The sequence below is a fragment of the Hyperolius riggenbachi genome, chromosome 3, assembly GCF_040937935.1.
Source record: "Hyperolius riggenbachi isolate aHypRig1 chromosome 3, aHypRig1.pri, whole genome shotgun sequence".
Lineage (NCBI taxonomy): Eukaryota > Metazoa > Chordata > Amphibia > Anura > Hyperoliidae > Hyperolius > Hyperolius riggenbachi.
Genome location: NC_090648.1, coordinates 301679279 through 301692698, shown reverse-complemented (window position 1 = coordinate 301692698; position 13420 = coordinate 301679279). Strand labels below are relative to the sequence as shown.

The 13420-nt window shown below is 43.2% G+C and overlaps 1 long non-coding RNA gene across 4 annotated transcripts in view; it reads left to right on the top strand.

Annotated features, from left to right (window-relative positions):
- Nucleotides 1-13420, top strand: part of LOC137561444 (uncharacterized) — a 411299-nt gene that overhangs the window by 18604 nt on the left and 379275 nt on the right. For all 4 annotated transcript variants that reach the window (XR_011030017.1, XR_011030014.1, XR_011030015.1 and 1 more), the window contains exon 3: nucleotides 5559-5614. This is a non-coding gene — a long non-coding RNA (uncharacterized lncRNA). The remainder of the gene's footprint in view (nucleotides 1-5558; nucleotides 5615-13420) is intronic.

Genomic DNA, 13420 nt, shown 5'->3' with positions numbered 1-13420 from the left:
CAAAAATCCAATTGCACCAGTGGAAAAAAGGGCACTATGAATAATATGTCAATAGAAGTGCTGTTGTAATCACGTGTTACAATCACGTGTGTTCCAAACTGGCTGAATTAGCCACATGTTTGTTTCAGGGTTGTGACTCAGACACTTCTGATGCCAGAAGATGAACAGGACGGCCAGGCAACCGGTTTTGTTTATAAGGAAATACATATGTCAGCCTCCATATCACTCTCACTTTTTCACTTTAAATATTTTAAATGGGACTCATCTACAGTGCAGAATACTTGAATTATTTATTTGGGGCTCATTTTATGATGATTGCATGTCACCTCCATCATATAAAGTAAAAACAGTTATCTTGTACCATTATTAATGATAATCTAGTTACAGTGGGCTTGATTCTCTAAACAGCAGTAGCTGGGAACTGCTTAGCAGTGCTAAGCAGTTACCAAGCAAAGTGCCGCTCGTAGACTTTTGTGCGCGCAAAGTTCCGCGATCTTTTGCATTTGCATTCAGACATTTGCACGCGATAATGCTGACTTTTGCTCACAATCGCATGCAACAGTCTGCGTTATTGTGCGCAAATGCCAGCGAGCGGCACTTCGCGTGGTAACTGCTTAGCACGCCCCGTGCTAACAGTTACCACTGTTTAGAGAATCCAGCCCACTGTATCTTAATCCTTTCCTGAAAAATGTGCTTTCAAATTTCTTCCTCTGCTTTGGAGGTGTTCCCGCTCCCTGGTGTGGGAATTATGTCTGTTACTTCAAGAGACAAGAGAGAGTTAGATAGTCAGACAGGTCAAATGAAATCTGATTTGTATATAAATGGACCTATCAAGACCTTCAATAGATAGATGTCACCTGTTCTTTAGAAGAAAAGTTCATAAGCATGCTCAATTGTTAGTGCAAAACTGCAGTGTATGAGCACTGTACAGACATGCTTTACAGCTACCGCAAAAGTGTGCACTGTTCAGTGGAGGGGAGAAGGGATGATGCAGGAACAGGTGGTTTCCAGTGGAAAAAAATAATGCGGCCATTTGTTGCTCTTTCAGCTATGTTGTTTAGAGATCTAGGGTTTAATACAGAAAGCAGCAGTAGTATTACTGTGCAACAGTGCACAGCAATATTACCATTACTTTCACCAGCTGTGTACCATGCTCTGTGCAATTATTATGACCTGGGGTACATGGGTAACACATTTGTTACCCCAATAACGTGCTTTGCGTAAATAGCGTAATGCGCATTACCATAGTAATGATTGCGTTACCATGGTGCGCTAATTGCGTAATTTGCAGTACACTGCTGGGGGTAGTAATGGGAATATTGCTGTGCGTTGTCTGCCAACTCCATAGGTTGACAGATCACTAAATGAAGTAGGGTGACACCTGTATACCTGTTATGCTGGGAATACACCATACAATTTGCTGTTAGATTTACCTGCCAGATAGATAAAGTTCAAATGTTGGAAATTGGATCTATCTTACCATCTATCTGCCGAGCAATTAGGCATTGTTCTACTCAGCAGGGGATAAACAGAAGACAATGCACCAGAGATAATGGCCATTCTCTACAGAAAATAGTCTAATTATGCATTCTAAAAGAAAATCTAACAGGAAAATCTAACAGAAGAATCTAACAGAAAATTGTATGGCGTATTCCCAACATTAGATTCTCAAGCAAGATCTCATAGAACACGCATTTTGCCTGAGTTTTTATAGTATATGTTAAAGCCTTTAGGCTTCTTTAGCCATACCGTTAGTTTGCAGCTATCATAAAGCATTATGCGCATTATTTCCATAGAGAGATAACTTCCTGTACTCCACCTCCAACACAGCTGCAGTAAGTTGTGCAGGTGGGCAACTAAGACAACTAATTTACTCTATGACTTAAAAGCTGTGCAAATGAAATATCACACTTATATAGAGTGTAATGAAAAATTTGTTCCATTTTAATTTGTGTGAAGGAATATGTAGGTTCTCCGAAGCAATATTTCACATTACAATATAATTACATTTTTCTGTGCATAAAGCATACAGAAGGTAACCTAGGAGACTTTAAAACACTCTTGAATTAGACAAAGCATTGATAGATCTGCCTAGAAAATGTGCAATATTTCCAGAGTTGTATAAGACAATATATTTATAGACAGCAGTGGGTAAGTATGCAGCATGTGAGGCATGACATTTTACATGATCATTACAAAGTCTTAGGCCAGCTGGATGATGATAGATTGTCCTCCAGCGCAAATCTTTTTTTAGTTGCAGGTCACAAACGTTACCTTCAAAATATACTTGTATTGGAATGTCTTCCTGTAAAGTTACAATCTACAAGGACTGGATGCACTCTTTATTATTTTTGTATCAAACCTTGTTTAGGGAGAAGAAAAATGTAATAATAATAATATTTGCCCTGATGTGAGAGAACGCTGAAAAGCCGTCGCGTGTGCTGACAGCAAGGTGGCTAATTCCGCATCCAGCGCGGCGGTTTGCACGCAGAAGCATGTGTCTGGTACTGTGAGAGAACGCGGAAAGGCCGCCGTGTGTACTGATAGCAAGGCGGCTGGTTCCGCGTCCAGTGCGGCGATTTGTACGCAGCAGCATGCATCTGGTGTGGCTGGGTCTGTTAGTTCACACAGATTCAGGAATTCGCTGAGAGGCAGAACTTTTATGACGGTCATGGGGGGATCAGCTGACCAGGCTGGTCAGCTGACCTCAGAGCAAGTGGCTATTGGTCTATCACTTAGGGGTGGCGCCAGAGAGCGCTACTCTATATATAGTTACTGCTGGGCAGTCGCAAGTTGTCTGCCGTTGCGAACACTACGTGGAAGCACTCAGACCTTAGTCAGATCCAACAGTGTGTTTGAACCAGGAGGACCTGGGAATTCACACTGAGCCAGATTACTACTGTGTTATTATTGTGTTATACTTCAGACTAGTTCCAGGGTGTTGAGACCACGGACCTCACACCCAAGATTAGGGAACTTGTGTATCATTCTGTTATACTTCAGACTAGTTCCAGGGTGTAGAGACCACGGACCTCACACCCAAGATTAGGGAACTTGTGTATCAATCTGTTAAACATCAGACTAGTTCCAGGGTGTAGAGACCACGGACCTCACACCCAAGACTAGGCATTGTTTGATATCTGTTATGACCTATTGCTTTCCTGACTACCTCTCCGCTCGCTGATTCGGTACCACGCATATCTGATCATCCGTTGCCAACCCTGCCTGCCTTGGATACCGAATCAGCCTTCTGTCTTTGTACTTTGTCTGTCTGTGTGTTACCGACCTGGCTTGCCCAACCTCGAGAGCTATCTCTCTCCTTTAGGAGATAGTCTTCAGATCAGCTAGTGACATCCACCTTCAGGTGTCACTCACTCACTGGTCCTTTCTACCTTCAGCCTGAGACTCCGCCCTTTGGAAGATCTCAGGCTGCTGGAAGGTTCTCATGCTTCTCAAAAGAGCAGTGTTGCCCACACTGCCAAGGACCACCTTCTCATCAGGTGGATTACTCAAAGTAAATACTGTTGCACCAAACACTCACGAAATATACAGGTGTCCAGAGGTTAGTACTATATCTGTATTATTGGTGATTCTGCAGATCATCAATAATCAGGTATATATCTGTATTCTTGGTGATACTGCAGATCACCAATAATTAGATTCTCTCTGTGTGCACCAATCGTTACACCTAAACTACCAATTTTTATCATATAAAAATAAATTGCATCTTCATAAATGATCTCTCATTACCTATTACCAATTAACTTAACTTTGTTCTTCCGCTTCTTGCTTCATTTTTACTAGTTTATTGCTTGTCGAGTGCTTAAAAGGTGTTATATTAATAAGGTGAAAAATGGCTAAGGAAGGCTAATTCATTAGAAAAGCTTTGTGCCTTGCAACCCGATTTAGTCAAAAGTTGAGTTTTGTATGACCTTGGCCATTGCACAATGTACATTGCACGTTCACTGAGGGTGATTTGCTAATTGCTGTGAAGAGAAATCGTGTTTCTCTTCCCTCCCCTTCAATTATTTCCCCGCCTTCTTCATCCCCTGTTCTCCCTCTCCTTCTCTTTTCTTTTCTAAATCAGGTAAAAAGGCAACTGCCATAGAGACTAATGTAAATTGCCATGACTAAAGACTATTACTGCCAGAAAGTACACTGGAGGTGCCCAATAAAATAGCTTAACCTCCGGGGGGCGCTCTATCTGATGGTGAGATCCCCATCTTTTGCCATGTGACAGATAGCAAGCTCACCTGAGAGTCGGGGAGCCTCAGAGGACCCAAAGAAGACAGGCTGCAACTGTCTGGATCCAGGGGAGGTGAGCTCTGTGCGCGCCCTGCATATCCTGCCATACGGTCACCACGACCAAGGCTTGGGATTTAAACCTGCATCTTTTTTTCACCCCGATTCTGGGTTGGGAATGCCGCCAAGGAGGTTAAAGGACAACTGAAGTGAGAGGAATATGCAGGCTGCCTTATTTATTTCCTTTTAAGCAATACCAGTTACCTGGCTATCCTGCTGATTCTCTGCCTCTAATACTTTTAGCCATAGACCCTGAACAAGCATGCAGCAGATCAGATGTGTCTGACATTATTGCCAGAACTGGAAATATTAGCTGTATGCTTGTTGCTGGCGTTATTCAGACACTACTGCAGTCAAATAGATCAGCATGTCTGTCACTCGTGCTCTGAACTGACTGTTTTTGTGTTAGGGCCCCTTTCTCACAAGGGTGATTAGCAGGTGATTCCCCCTAATTGCCAGAGCACTAGTACTTTTTAAAGCGCTAGCGCAATAGAAACCATATAGCAGTGATCTCACTGCCGCAATTGCTGCTGATCACGGACGTTTCATGATTGCAGCATTTTGCCATGATTCTCGAACGATCTTGGTACAGTGCATTTATAAGTGCTGATCGTGATCGCTGGGAGTTGCGGAAGTGTGCAATGATTTTACACCGCTAATTGAGGTATAATCACTTAAATAAAACAGTTTTGCGCTTTTTAAGTGTGAATGGGCCCTAAATATACGAACCTTTAATTAGTTGTGAAAGGTCAGAAAAATGTAAGTATAGCTTATCTGTGTATTGGTTGCCGATGTGGGATATAAAAAGGATTATAGCCACATAATCAGCATTAGAGCCAAGAAAACCTTATTTTATGAGTTTAGCAACTATTGTTTCTACATAATGCAGGGAACATACGTTTCATTTTTCCGCTATATAAATAAATCTGCCTGAACTCCCGGGCATCTAGACCACATTGGATTATTATCATCATAACGAAATATGTTTTTGTAAAATAAGTTGTGTGTATTATGTAAAACTTTGTTTGTCTCTAACATTTAGTGATATCAGTGTAACAGCTTGTAATATCTCACTCCACTGGTCAGCCCCAGGCATACCCAAATTCTGTCCTCATTTCTATTCATTTCATTTGCATATTAGAGATGTATTTTAATAATAATAAAAAGTTATTTTAAATAAAACCTTTTTTTTGTGGTTGCATAACTGGAGTCTGATCTAATCTCCATTTAAACTCCTCGCATTTTCTTTCCACTAGTTGGCCATGCTGCAGGTATTGAAGAAACCTATGGCTGGAAATACTACGTGTCATTTGTAAGTCATAATATATTTAAACAATAATTCAACTTGCAGTATTAATAACTAAATTCAGACTCTGTGTTCTCCCTGATTAACTTAATGTTTTGGCTTCCCTGCAGTGGTATGAGAACCCACTGGCGGTCTAATTTTTATATTTGACCTTTCATTGAGAAAGCACAGATCTATTCTCAAAGAGGATAAAAAATTTGCAATTACGATGCAAAATTGTAATGTGAAATTTCAGAAAAATTGCAATAAATGTTGTTTGTAACAGTAATCAGGAGCTGTAATTTTGCAATTTCACGTCATTTTCAGATCATTTTGTGCCCACTTTAGCGGTTAATAGCAAAGCCCCCCACACTTGCTATTGTCACCAAAACTGCTACGTATGTTAAGGGTAATAGTGGGAATAATTCAAACATGCAAAGGAGAGATGGTTTTTAAACTGTAATTTTTCTGAATTTAAAAAACATTTTTCCTTTGCTTTTTTAAAATATTTTTTTTTTAACTTGTTCCCACTATTTCCCTTTCCATACATATCCATTTGGTGACAATAGCATGTATGGGGGCTTTGCTACTAACCGCTAAAACAGCACAAATTCCACTACATTTTGTGTAATTTTGCAAAATTATAAATGGATTACAAGAAGTCAATTGGCTTTCCAAATTGTAATTACGTATTGCCATAATTGCAAAAATGTAAGTGAATATCGCATAATCATAATTAGCAGATGACGAGCATCACTACATGTCACACCACCCCGGATACACTTGGAAGAAAATTACAATAATGCTTTGACTAATACACTTAAGTAATCAGTATTTGGTGGAATAACCCTGATTTGTCCAGATTTCATGCATTTTGGCATGTCCTCCACCAGTTTTTCACATCGCTGTTGGGATTGTGACCATCCATCTTTATCTTGACATCATTCCACAGGTTTTCAATAAAGGTTCAAATCCTGAGAATGGGTTGGCTAAGGCAGACTCTTGGTTTGGTGATTCCACATCAGACCTTTATTCCCCTGGCTGTGTGGCATGAAACATTGCCTTACTAGAAATATCAGTCCTCTAACATGGGGAACATAGTCTTAAGAGAAGAAAGGAAATATTTTTCTAGGATGATATTACGGTATATATTTCTTTATTTGTGGGTCCTTCAAAAAGACACATCTACCCAATTCCAGCCTTGCTAAAGCATCCCCAGATCATTTGTTTGTATTCATCATCCATTTCAGTGCTAATTTATTTCACCCTCTTGGCTAATAATAATAATTCCTTTTTTTTGTATAGCACTTTTCTCCTGTTGGACTCACTCAAAGCGCTTGCGAGGCAGCCACTAGAGCGCACTCAGTAGGCAGTAGCATTGTAAGGGAGTCTTGCCCAAAGAACTCCTTACTGAATAGGTGCTGGCTTACTGAATTAGGAAGAGCTGAGTTTTGAACCCAGGATTCCTACGTCAGAGGCAGAGTCCTTAACCATTACACCTTCCACTGCTAGTAGCTATTTGTAAATTCCCAATTACCTTAGATGTACCTTAAAGCGGAATATAACCCTGCATTTCAACTTTGCTCTAAAACATTATTTACAGCATATTATATGCAAAAAGCATTTTTTTTTTACTAGACCAGCATTGGAAGGGTTAAACACAGAGGTTTTAAGTTCCGTGCAGACGTTCAGATTCTATTCTGTTTAGTTATATGTATATATTTAGAAATGTTACACACTCTTTAGGAAGATAAAACAGAGAAACCGAGAGCCCAATATAGTGTAGTATGTATTGGATCAGGGAGAATTAATGTGGAGTAAGTATTATACTTACAAACATGGGTTACCATTTAGGCAACCACTATATAGGCAGGTGAGGAGATTAGACCTGTCCCCACTCAGGATTAAGATGTCGCTCTCTGAAGAAGGAAAGGAGGGTTTGTCACCCTTCCAACCACCAGTGATCTTAACACCTACATCCGCAAACTTACCCTCAAAAGACATTTTGCCATAAAAAAACCATAATACCTTAACATTTACGGACCCCACTGAGCTCATCATTACTAACAACGACACACTTCCTATCGTCTCCATTTCCACAGCAGAAATTGAGACAGAGAAATTTATCAATACCAAACTTAAAGGCCGCTCACGATTTTATCCCACCGCCTCCAAAGGGAATTTCATCGACACCTTTTACTCCCTTGTTTTAAAAGACTTACAAGATCTCACCATCCCTGACACCATCCCTATCTCCAACCTCTCACTACCCGAAAGATTAGCCCTCAAAACTCTGCGAAACAATCTCGATATAGTCATAAAACCAGCGGACAAACGGGGGAAGGAATGTTATCCTAGATAGAGCTGATTACCTGGACGAATCCCTTCGATTATTAAACAACCCCAAACATTACACACGACTACATGCAGACCCCACCCCTGAAATTAACAAAACCCTTAAAAACTTCATCAATGACGCCCTACACAACAACATCATTACCAAGAATGAGAGGAACTTCATTATTAACCACCACCCCAAAACTCCCTTTTTCTACTACCTGCCCAAAATCCACAAAAACATCCAAGACAAGACAAGACAAATAACATTTATATTGCGCTTTTCTCCTTGCGGACTCAAAGCGCCATCCACAAACCACCTGGCAGACCGATCATCTCTGGTATTGATTCCGTCACCAGCAACCTATCTCGTTTCATAGACACACATTTACAGCCTCATGTCCAAGCCTTACTGTCACGTACCTGTAACGGAGGAGACCGATTTGCTGAGGGCAGCAACCCCTGCGACTTATCAACCAGAGGCCCTGGTTTGGGGACAGGGTCCTCCTGTTAACACGGGGCAGGAGTGCTCGCAGGACCAGTAGCCGGAGCAGACAGGAACTGGAGACTCCCGCAGGACAGGTCTGGTAGTGCAATAACCCGTCCACCAGTAGACTTGCAGGTGATCTTGACACGCAGGTTCTATAGGAATGAGACACAAGGGCGGATCCTTGGACAGGCCGGGTTCGGTAACAGAGCAGGTAGTCAGACAGGCAGGGTTCGGCAACAGAGTGGATTTTCAGACAAGCAGGGTTCGGCAACAGAGCGGGTAGTCGTACATAGCATAGGTCAAAGCCAGAGCGGGAAGTCAGACGAGCCAAGGTCAGCATGGAGCAGGGTCAGAACAGGCAGACAGAGTGTCAGGTCACAGGAACCAACTAGCTGCAATACTACAGCACCACTGCTAGGGCTCTCCAGGCTTAAATAGGCCTCTTGGCGCACACCGCGCAATGCGCACGCCACGTAGTGCGTCACGCACGCACGGCGCGACACGTCACGCGCGCATGCGCAGACGCGACCACGCGCATGCGCAAACCACACGCGCGCAACCGCGCACGCGCACACACGCGGGACAAACAATATGCATAAAACAGCCGTCCTTGCGCGCGCGCGTGCCCAGCATTCACACCAGCATCTTGCAACGCCAATGTTTCCGCCGAACCACGCAACGCGCACTGGTGAGCGCCGACAAACCACCTCGAGAGGCAGCCCGCCGAGACCCCCCAGGACGACCGCCAGCATCCGTGTGTGCCAGCCGCCTTACCTGGACAGGTAACTGACCGTGACAATGCCCCCCCCTTACAGGCAGCCTCCGGATGCCTCTTGGAGCTGGCTTACGTGGAAATCTTCGATGAAACCTTCTCACCATTACAGGTGCATGAACAAAGGAAGCTGGTTCCCACGTGTTATTTTCGGTTCCATAATTCTTCCACTTGATTAGATATTGTAACTGGTTACCCCTCCATCTGGAATCCAGAATGCTTTCAACTTCATACTCCTCTTCATTGTCTACAATATCTGGAGGAGGTGGTAACGGATTCTGTCCAGGAAACAGGTCCGGCACAACTGGTTTCAATAAAGAGACATGAAATACAGGATGTATTCTGAGATTGCTAGGAAGTTCCAATTCATAAGATGCTTGTCCAATCCTTCTCTTGATTTCAAAAGGCCCTATAAATTTGGGACCTAACTTCTTGGATGGACATGTAAGCTTCAGATTCTTTGTTGATAGATATACCTGATCCCCAACTTTCAGGTCCAAGTCCCCCCTCCTATGACGATCAGCCTTTCTCTTAAAATCCTCTTGAGCTTGCGCCATGGATTGCTGAAGAAGTTGGTTATTCTGTGCTAACCGGTTGGCCAATTCCTCAGCAGCAGGGACAGGAGATTCTTCTATAACATCTGGCAGAAATGAGGGATTATATCCATAATTGGCGAAGAATGGAGTCTGTTTTGTAGAAGCATGTAGAGAGTTGTTGTAAGCGAACTCTGCAGATGGTAACAGTTGGGACCAGTTGTCCTGTGCGCCTGAGGTGAAACATCTAAGATACTGTTCCAGTGTCTGATTGGTACGCTCTGTTTGTCCATTTGATTGTGGGTGATAAGCTGATGAAAAGTACAAGTGAATATTGAGCAACTGACATAAAGCTTTCCAGAACTGTGACGTAAACTGCGTTCCCCTATCTGACACGATGTTATTAGGAATGCCATGGAGTCGTACAATCTCCTTGATGAACACCATAGCGGTGGTCCTGGCCGAAGGTAACCCCTTCAAGGAAATAAAGTGTGCCATCTTCGTTAATCGGTCCACCACTACAAAGATAGTATTGACACCATCCGAGTTTGGTAATTCTACGATAAAGTCCATCGAAATCGAGTGCCATGGTCTAGGAGGAATCGGTAGTGGATCCAGCAATCCCCATGGCTTCAAGTTGGAACCTTTACTCCGGTTACAGACTTGACAGGACTTGACGTACCTTTCACAGTCCTTCCTCAAGGTAGGCCACCAGAAAGCACGTTGGACTAGTTCATAAGTCTTAGCACTCCCAAAATGACCTGTAAGTTGGTGATCATGAAATAACTTGAATATCTCCGGTCGAAACTTTTCTGGCACAAAAACTTTATTCCTAAAAAACCATAAATCATCTTTCAGCGTCAATTGTGACTTAATCTTCACTGGGGGGGTTGAGTCATCTCTACGAAGTCTTTCCACTAAATCAGGTTGGATCAACAAAAAGTTCTGCTTGGAAAGTACAGTGTCCATCTTCTTTGGTACTTCTTCCTCTGGGAACATCCGTGAAAGCGCATCTGGCTTGGTGTTCTTTGAGCCTGGTCGGTACGTGATGTGGAATGAAAATCTTGAAAAAAAAAGTGCCCATCTTGCTTGTCTTGGATTAAGCCTTTTTGCTGTTTTTAGGTATTCAAGATTCCTATGGTCTGTATAAATCAAGATGTCTTGAGAAGCCCCTTCCAGTAGATATCTCCACTCCTCCAGAGCGTATTTAATAGCCAATAATTCCCTGTCCCCCACGTCGTAATTCTTCTCTGCATCCGTTAACTTTTTAGAGAAAAATGCTATAGGGTACAGGATAGCCTTCTCACCTGACCTCTGAGACAGAACTGCACCCACTGCTGAGTCTGAAGCGTCCACCTCCAGAGTATACGGTAGTGCTGGATCAGGATGTCTGAGAATAGAGGCTGACGTGAACTGTTCCTTCAATTTTTCAAAGGCACATTGCGCTTCCGTAGTCCATTTAAACGGAACTTGTTGTCGGGTTAGCCTCGTGATGGGTAGGATAATGGCAGAAAATTTTTTTATAAACTTCCTATAAAAGTTTGCAAAACCTATAAATCTCTGTACTGCTTTCTTGTTCACAGGAGCTGGCCACTCAAGAATAGCTTGGATCTTTTGGGGATCCATGGCGAATCCTTCAGTAGAGATGATGAGTCCTAGAAATTGGATGGTGTGTTGCTCGAATTCGCATTTCTCAGCCTTGGCGTATAATTTAAAGAGCCTCAGGCGTTCCAGAACCTGGCAAACTTGTTTCCGGTGCTCTTCTATTGATGTAGAAAAAATCAAGATGTCGTCCAAGTAAACTACCAAAAAATGGTCAATGAATTCTCTTAGCACATCATTAATAAAGTGTTGAAATGTGGCTGGTGCATTACAAAGTCCAAAGGGCATAACTAGGTATTCGTAATGCCCGTATCGTGATCTGAAGGCGGTCTTCCACTCATCCCCTTCTCTTATTCTTACCAGATTATAGGCGCCTCTGAGGTCCAGTTTTGTAAAGATCGTAGCGTCTCGTAGTTTCTGAAACAATTCCGGCATGAGTGGCAAAGGATATCTATTTTTGATGGTAATTTTGTTTAGTTCTCTGTAATCAATGCAAGGTCTTAGGGTTCCATCTTTCTTTTGTACGAAAAAGATTCCAGCACCGGCAGACGATTTAGAAGGTCGAATAAATCCTTTCCTTACATTCTCTTCGATATACTCCCTCAACACTTCCTGTTCCGGTTCTGATAGAGGAAACATCCGACTGAATGGAATTGCAGATCCAGGAAGAAAATCAATTGGGCAATCGTATGGCCGGTGAGGAGGTAAGGTATCTGCCTTCTTTTTATCAAAGACATCCAGGTAAGCATGATAATGTTCAGGTATGGCCTTCTGTAGGGCAGTTATGCATAACAGATCCCCTGTAGTTTCAAGTGGTGCCGTAATACAGCTCTTGTCACAATAAGTTGAAGGAAAAGAGACAGTGCCAGATATCCAATTAATTGCAGGGTTATGTGCCTGAAGCCATGGTAATCCCAGGATGACAGGGTGGAGTGGTGATGTGAGAAGGTCAAGTTTTAACTGTTCTTTATGCAGACCTTGGATAGTGGCAGCCAGGGGTAACGTTTCCCAAATAACAGGACCAGAGCTGACCTCACTTCCGTCTGCTAGATGGATCAGAAGAGGATTTTGCTTGTGTTGTATTGGTATTCGGTGGAGGTTGGCGAATGCGATGTCCATGAAACAACTACATGCACCTGAATCAATTATAGCTGACACCTCGAGACTTCCTTCGGGTAGCTGGAAAGAAATAGGAATAGAGAAATGGTTAGTAGAGGGTCTAATGATCTGTAAATTATATGCAGGTTGATTCCATGAGCTTTGTTTTTTCCTACCAGACATGCGGTTCGGACAATCATCCAGGAAATGGCCTGCAGCGCCACAGTAAAAGCAGAGGTTTTCCCGGCGTCTTCTCTGCCTCTCTTCAGGGGACAAATGAGGACGGAGTACGCCAATTTGCATTGGCTCAGATTGATCTTGAACCGTCACCGGAGGGGAAGGGTTGGCAGGTGTCAGGGGTATCCAATTGGAACCTGGATTCCGTTCACTGGTTCTCTCCAACTGGCGTTCCCGAAAACGTCGATCTATTTGAATGGCTGCAGTGATAAGCAATTCCAAGGTAGTAGGTGGGTCAGCTCTAGATAACTCATCCTTAATGTGTGCAGATAATCCCTTCCGGAACTGATATTTTAGTGCTGAATCATTCCAGTCGGTGTCGGCCGCCCACCGGCGGAACTCCGAGGTATATTCCTCCACTGTCCGGCGTCCTTGGCGAAGATATCCGAGTGCAGATTCAGCAGTAGCACCACGCTGCGGATCATCATAAAGCACCGCCATGGCATCAAACAGGGTTTCCGAGGTAGCTAATGAGGCATGCTTCTGATCCATAAGATGGTGGGCCCATGTCTGGGGTTCACCCTGAAGTAGGGAGATGATAAGTCCCACTTTTACTTCTTCACAGAAATATGTACGTGGTTGGAGATTGAAATACAGCTGACAGGAGTGCCGGAATGCTCGGAATTTGGCTCTTTCCCCAGAAAAACGCTCTGGTATCGGTACACGTGGCTCAGGAGGAGGTGTCGCAGCTGGAGGCGCAAGGACAGGACTGGTCACTGGGGGCGGGGCTGTTGCTGGAGCTGATATTCCACTTGCTGATAGTT